General features: G+C 37.6%; 1 long non-coding RNA gene across 1 annotated transcript in view; it reads left to right on the top strand.

Moving 5' to 3' along the window:
- LOC106948575 (uncharacterized) overlaps positions 1-7,149 on the top strand; it is a 33,024-nt gene extending 25,875 nt beyond the window's left edge. The window contains exon 4 of the long non-coding RNA XR_001425208.1: positions 5,899-7,149. This is a non-coding gene — a long non-coding RNA (uncharacterized LOC106948575). The remainder of the gene's footprint in view (positions 1-5,898) is intronic.
- Positions 7,150-8,244: the final 1,095 nt, after the last annotated feature.

Below are 8,244 nucleotides of genomic sequence, written 5' to 3'. Positions count from 1 at the left end.
ATTTGAAAATGCAGAAATAACATGATTATCCCAATTCAGGTGTGAAAGTATTTTGTAAATAAATCATAAATCAGATTTTTGTCAATGCACTTGACAAAAATGCACTTGCAACATGTAGCAAGCGCTGAAGTCAGTTGGGGATCCTGACCCAAATTAGTTAAAAATATGTTGATCGCAATTTGACAAAAATTTAGGATTGGGCAGCATATACCAAAACAAGTGAAGGCTTACATTAAATGAAGTCATTTAAAGCTGGACACCTTCAAACTGTCCGACTACAGGAACACATGAACATCTTCTGACCTCCACCCCTCTCCTCATTCCTTTCTCATGAGCCGTCTATTAAAGGGAGGATCTTTTTTTCCTGAAAACAGCCAGATCTTTTGAGACTGAGGTGTAGGTAATTTATTTGTCCGGCCGGCGGGGAGGAGGCTGATATAGTGATCTGGGAAAGGGATCTTGCGGATTCAGTTCGCTGTCAACGAACGGGGTACTGCTGGGAGCGGCTCTGGCATGAGTCAGCTCTTTCTCCAGTCCTGTTTAATACCCTCTCCCCTTCTCACTAAATCCAAGTCCATGTGGAGACCAATAAACAAGTGTGCTGCAACAAAAAGCCATCCACTAGGATTATCAATCACATCAGGGGATATTAAATAGTCAGCTTGGAATAATTAATGTGTAAAAAACAACATTTGGATTCACACAAAGGGCTCTCTCCCACTATAATTTTGGGTTTTTAGTTGTGAATCTTAGTTAATCGTGATTAATATCATATCGGACATGATATATTTGCATTTAAGCACTTTCCGCTCTGTTTTATGCAGGAACCACGGAAACAAAAAGTCTATTCATATCCCTTATTGTAATACATCAAAGTCATGATCTCATCGAAGAAACATGAGGCGATGGCATTAGCTCTGTGCACTAAATTCAGCCTTTTTCCTTCCCACTAAAATTTATAAATATTTTTTTAATATAATACCCTGTCCATGTATCTTTTACCTCATTACAGTTTTGGAGGCTTAAAGCTTTGGGACCTCTTCCTAAGAATAGAAAAAAAATTATCAAAGCAATTTGTAAACGGAACCTTCACATTACTTTTATTATTTATTTTTTTTTCCAGTGAGACATATTAATGAGCAACCTTGATGATAAGGTTCTATATTTTGCCACCAATTCAAAGGGATCATTCATCTAAATCTGTTGTCCATTGGATTTTTGTTTAATGAAAAGTTTGCAGATGAATAAAAGATCGCCAATGAGCTTCACAGATTGTCCTGTTCATGAAAAATTTCAGTGTAATCGCATACGGCCCCTTCCAAAACGTTGTCATGACTCTTAGACTTTCTTACGTTTCGTGACGCCAAGTTCATGAAGGCAACAGATTTTACTGACAATGTTGCAGATGAACACAAAGCAGCACAAAATATTTTTATGTTGCATGTAGTCAAGTTGCATGGGTTTCATTAATTCTAATATAAATTCCAGTTCAACCAGGTGCCTTCAGAAGTAACATGTCTAGTTATGTGAAAAAATGTGCAAAAGTTCAAGTACAGTGCCTTTTCAAGGTACTGTAATTTTTTTTTTTTTAAGTTTACAATAACTCAAAGGAATGACTGAGATACTGAAATTGAAGACACGTGTTTGACTGTGTTCAGTTAACATACGCCTACTAACCTCCATTGTGTTTCACCTCCAGGGAGCCACACCAACATGAAGACATCATTTCTCATCATTTCTTAGCATAAATTCATGGAAATGTCAGTTAATTTGAGGTGGGGCCTTAACTTGGACTATTTGCAAAACAACAGAATTGACTAGTTTCCCATCCCAGTTTTTAAGGCAAATTTGAAAGACATTCATATGCACATTCTGTTTAGCTAGAACTTGCACAATTTTAACTTCACTAAGGTCTATTATCATTTCAGAAAACAAAAATCTGGTATTCCTATAAAACATTGTACAGCAATTATATATAAATGCATCTTAGAAAAATTGTCATTTTAAATGTCACTTAATGAACAAATGTTTCAATTTAGGTAAATAACTGCTGATACAACAGGGATGTCTTTCTATGAGCATTGCTTTGTAGAACTGCATCAGAAAAAGTTCAATTAAGTATTTTAGGTATTTTTGAAAAATAATCCAGATTTTTTTTTTTAAATGCTGAAATTTGACTTTTTAAAAGTTTTGTTTAAATTTTTCCTGAAGATTTTATACTAAAGACTATGAAAGACCTCCCACTGGTGGATTGCATTGCAAATAGCTAACCATGTTTCCATACTGTAGACCTTGATTACATTTTTGTTGATGTTATAGCGAGTCAAACTTGTACAGAGAGACCTGAATATATATGTAGGAAAAGATGCAAGAAAGTACAGACGGTTTGACGAACTGGTTTTTGTCCCCATAAAAGAGTTGGGTTTGCAAAAGAGCACGGTAAACAGCACCCATCCGGATTCACAGTACGTGTTGTTGTTTTTTTCATCTGCTTTTCTAGCTTTTAAGGGTGTTTGAAAAACCCTTGAATGGTACATTACTCCCACCTAATAGACCTATTAGATTATGTGAGTGTGAATGAAATTCATGTTAATGATTGCAAACACTTCGATACAGCTCATCATTGTGAAGTTTGTCTCACTATGCTGATGCTCTCACCATCTGGCTTCATCTGGTGAAATGAGATCGAGTATCATAATGATCCCCGCATATGAAGCTAAACACCCTAAGTTTAAAACTCCTTTGAATCCATGTTTGTGACTCTTAATTTGGAAATAAGAGAGGAAGCAGTTCTCGGGTTTTGTTGTTTGACAGAGTTGGCCAATGAAAAGACGGCTGGTCCAGCTGACCGGCAGCGTTCTGCAAAAAAGCATTGAGGACGACTCCGTTACTTTTATAACATTTGTGTGTGAACGAGTTGGGTACCTGGTTAAGATAAAAAAATAAAAAAAAAAACACTGACAATTTTAGAGAAAGAATAAAGATTGACTTTAAGCACTGAAGGAATAGCACAACTTGCTGCTAGCAATAAAACTGACATCTGCCTCTGATTTTCCTATTACCCTAAACCTGAAGGGATGCTTGGCTGTTTTGGACGAGTCTCGACGGCGTTTGATCACCTCTAGTTCGACGCCAAATATTTACACTGATGTGGGTAATGCCACGCTGAACAGAGATTATCCATAACACAATTTTTTTATTTATTTATTTTTTAAACATGTTCAATGTTTTGTTTTGTTAAGAGGATTTAATCCATAAAACACGCTGTGGGATTTGCAAAACCTTTACCACAACTGAGAAAAAGATAAAAATGGGGATTCTTATTTTTTTTCCCCAAAACATTGACGAAAATCTGACGTACTGTTGTCTTCTAGACTTTTAAACTAGGTCGATCATTATACCCCTATTATCTAGTTGTGACATCATATAGTTGATCTCACCTTGTAAAACTTAATTTTCACATAAAGATGTGTGCCCCACCAGTACTTTATTGGATGGAATGATATCCAAGACATGTGTACCTCACAGGCCTGGCAAACACCCTTGCACCATGAGCAACAATGGCACTGCCTTTTAGGGACACATAATAGAAACAGTGCCTTTAACTATCATGCTGTTCCAAGTGCTGTATAATATTCTGGCATTGTATTCAAACTCGAAAGAAGCGCACACACACACACACAGAGAGAGAGAGAAATAGAGAGAGAAAGACTCCCAAGCGCAAACAACAATCTCAAGGATGAAGCACACCTCTTTCATCAGCTCTACTGCTATTCCTGTTTGGAGAACACTGCAGAGGCCCTATAGCTGTAGGCTGCAGAACAACTTTGTGCCAAGAAGTCATCACTGAGCTAAACTCCCTCAAAACACCTTCCAGATATTACCACCTTTTCCTCTGCTACACCACAATCTCTCAAGACTGGACCACTGTTCTTGCGGAGAGTAACTGTTGTTGACTTCACGCTTGAAGGTGGAGCCGGTGTGAGATGTTTCACAACGTATACATTTGTTTTTTTTTTTTCTTTCTATGTCAACATGCAGCAATAGACTCAAAAGCAAAACGCCACATTTTTCAGAATTGTATGTTATGTTGCAGATTTTATATTTTTAAGAGGGCGTGGCGCAGAGATAAAGTCTACAGAAAGAAAGAGAGGTTGAATCTCGTGGGGCCTCACATTGCCAACAGAGGATCACATTTTTTGTGTTTTGTTTTCTCTGAATTTAGCACATGGTAACAGTTCAGATGCTATCTATCGGTTTGGAGACGGATACGTGCGCGTACTAAAACCACCAAAATGCTACGTCAAACTGTTCCAATGGTTTGAATCCCATTTGAAGAGATGCTGGAGAAAGCGTCTGAGATGTTGGCATTTATTCAAGGGTACATAGAGCACAGAGCAAAGCAGAACTGTCGCTTGGCAACTTGTTGCTGTACACTGCTCGTCAGCAGGCTAAAAGAAGGATTGCATACTTTCCTTATTTTTCTAAGAAAGATCAACTCAGCTGATTGGAGATATTTCCAGCCACATAAAACACGGACACCTGTAGCACAGAGCCACCGGTCCTGACATTGTTGTCCGACTAATATTGACTTCTCTCATTTAAGCAATAGACCTCATTTCAATTTGCAGAAGCAAATCTATTTGGACTAAAATAAATAAATAAATAAATAAATAAAGTTTACATTTAGACTTCTAAAAAGTATTTTAATGTTGAAAGATCTTTATTTTCAAAAGACATGTATTATAATTTTATAGAAGACATTAATGGTTTCTGAAAAACAGAAAGATAATGTCATGTTAGTGTGCGATAACCACTTTAAAATAAGTCAAAAGCAAAACTAGTCCATATCAGAATCAAAATGGTGTTTGTTTAAATAAAATTTGATGCAAGAAAAGCCTTTTATTTGAAATTTTCCTTTATGGATTGTAATGTTGTCGAACTGTCGCGATATTACTCACTTTCATTGAGCCGTGAGAAATCTCAGCCTGGCCCACGCCCTGATCAACCTCTCCTGTTTGTGCGTGTATCTCCCTGGATTTTTGCTTCTTCGTCTTACTCCATGCGATTTGCATAACAAGATATTCCTGAATGTAGCTTGAATACAGTAATCAGGGTTCTTCACCAATATTAGACAAATTGAGACATTTTATGCGTTTTCAAAGACGTCCGTGATGAGACCAAAAACAGCATTTAGTAAGGTGGTTTCAATTAACTCGTGTCAGACGTGAGAAAACACTCATTGCAAAATTACTGCGAAGTGGCATAATGATGCAAAAATCAGGCAGAGCTTGCTTTTAATACTGGAAACCCCTTGACGATGAGAGCATGTGAAACCAGCTGCCTCTGGAGATGAAGCCGCCCAAAAGGAGGGCAGACGTTAAAATTTACTGCCTCCCTTCTATATTTAGAGGGACTCTGAGTGGGCTGGAAAACGCACATTTCCGCTTTTAGCCAAACAGAGGTGCGGAGGTGCTGTCGGACAGACCTCACCTGAGTAAAGGCTGCCTAAGTGATGGAGAATGCCGGGGGCTTTTTTTCACTCTAAACCAGACACTTCCGTCCCACCCATTTTCTGCCAGGCCTTCGTCAACAAACATGGACTTGATTCAGTTTCTTTATGTTCTTTCTGTCCACTTGACAGGTGGTCTGTGAATGCGGGTACCTGGGAAAGCAGCAGACGGCAAAACTTATGAAAGGAAATGTGAAACTCAGACCTGCATAAGAGCCGAGTATTATTGCCATCTGTTTAATAGAAAAATACTTCAGAAATGCTTAGCTGTGGCTGGAGCTTCGTAGAAACCTGACCTCGTTTTTTTTGGTTCGTTCCTGCTATTCTGGTGTAAAGAAACAATTTTAATCGTTAATTTTTTTTTCTTTTTATTTATGTTTCTGTAGGCAAACTGCTACTACCATGGAAAGGTGGAGGGCCACATGGAGTCAGATGTCAGTCTCAGTACTTGTGCTGGGATTAGGTAAGTTTCTCTTTTAATATTATCGTAGTCAGTGTTGCTTCAGCCACGCCGTACCCCCACATTAAGTTACATGCAGTTGTACATTAAAGTTTACAACTTCAAACTGTAATGTGGTTTATTGGTACTTTATGTGAAAGACCGACACAGTGCAGAACTGTGAAGCTGATGGAAAAACACAGTATGATGTTCAATATTTGAAAAGCCTGCGGCATTGTATTTATTGTGTATGTTTTTAACCCTGTATATTCTGATTCACTTCAATGAAACACCAATATCTATGACTTCCACTGAAATTCAAAACTGTTGAAGGTTACTCATCGCATTGCATGCCTATCAACGTCTTCAGATTAACCTTCAACATATCATAAGCCCTCAGACATTTTTCTGCCTTTGTATTCAAACATATTCTTAAAAACACTTCTGAAAGAAACTTGTATTTGCTTTATGTTAAAAAAAAAAAAGTGTTGACACATTTTACGTTTTTACTTGAAAGTGTTCCAGTATTTGACCCCTGCCTGGATCAAGAAATGTTGTCTCGATAGGACCTTCCTGTTATTTTATAGATCCTTGTTCTTTCAGTAGCTGACGCTACTTACATGCATAGTTCTGCAATATTTCATGTGCTCTACTTAGACTTTTAGTGACAGTTGCCGCTTTTAACCACACAAATAAGGTGTTTTACATCCAAATTGCCGCAGATAATCTTTCGCAATAAACTCTGGAGATGAGAGTGTTTATGTAGTTGCAAAAATGACTGCGAGGTTCAAAACATGTGAAACGTTTCAGGTTTGGAAACTCTTTGTTTGCAGATGTCAAACTGCTGAAGTGATTGCTGCGATATTGTTGGAAAGCATCCGGAAGGTTTTCATAAATCAGCCAAAAGGTTCAAACCCTCTGCAGAGTGATTTAGCAGAGTTCAGATGAATTGCTGTTGACCTAATATTCATTTATTTTAGTTTCTGTGAAACCCGCTCAGTGACGGACCAACAAAACGCTTCTCGAGACAAAACTACACATAACTTGTCCCGCTCGTAGACACAAATGGGTTCCTAGTTTCGCGTTGGTAGCTGTTAGACTTCTGGGAGGGTATAAGTTCATTTGGTTCTTAAATATTGTGCAAGGTTCAAATTACTTTAAATTGTAAAAACTATGTGAGGAGAAATACTTAAAAGAAGAAAAAAAAAACTCGCTCTATCATTTAAAACACATAATGCCACTATATATGCTGCATATCAAAGGCAGTGTAATCAAGTTCCAGATTAATTATTGTTTCTCCACCACATAGTAACGATTTCTTTCACATCTATTTCTGAGTAATCAAGACCACAACCACATCAAGTTTAATTTGCCATTGTTCTGGTTTTATTGCGTGCATAATGCTTGCTGCACTCAAAGAAAGACAAAGAAGATGATTGTGAACTGTTAAAAGAGAGATGATAAACAAAACCTCCTAAAAGAGGGCCTGAGGAACAGAGGCTTTGACCAGGTATTGACTGATTTGAAATTCAAATGTCTGATTTTTGTTCTGATCAGTGGAGGCACTGTAAACCTAAATAGGTCACAGTGACGAGTCTTTTTAGTGTGACTGGAAGTCCATTTCTTTTCAGTGTCTTTATGTTTAAAAAGAAGTTGGAGGACGCGTAGATGCAAGAAGTTATTTTAGAAAAAAAAATTGTATTTCATACAACAAATGGAGATATGACTGTGGTTCATTCAGACAGCAGAGGAGCATGAAAAAAGCAGACTTCACCTGATAATAGGAAGGCTGAACAGTAGAGAGCATAGTTGTGTTCTTTTTATCTTTCAAACTTTCATTCTCTGTCTGTCTTGGAACATATTAGATTTGGAAATGCTCGCACTAAGGACATCTCAGCGGTAAGGTAATCATGTATGTTCTATAGCCTACATTACTGGTTCTTTCTGTACTCTCTGTAACACGTATCACACACATAGACACAAATATGACATTTCCAGACCTATGTTCTGACTTTTGTGGAAAAAAAAAAAAAAAACATATAACCCACATCTACACTGTAAAAAAACTGTAAAAAAAACTGGTAAATGTACCGTAGAAATTTGAAGGAATTTTTCCGTTTTTTAGTTTTACAGGTATTTCTACTGTATTTTCAATTTTACGCATTGCATCATGGGAACAAGAACCTTCGCGAAGCGCGAAAACTGGTCAGACGACATTTCAAGCTCCCTAGCCGGACCCTGCAACATATATCTTTTGGACTTCGGTTGGATTAAGAGTTGGAGTTGCCTTTCT

The sequence above is a fragment of the Poecilia latipinna genome, unplaced genomic scaffold, assembly GCF_001443285.1.
Source record: "Poecilia latipinna isolate Pla-1442-1.1 unplaced genomic scaffold, P_latipinna-1.0 Scaffold295, whole genome shotgun sequence".
Classification (NCBI taxonomy): domain Eukaryota; kingdom Metazoa; phylum Chordata; class Actinopteri; order Cyprinodontiformes; family Poeciliidae; genus Poecilia; species Poecilia latipinna.
This window is presented reverse-complemented; position numbering and strand designations above follow the sequence as displayed.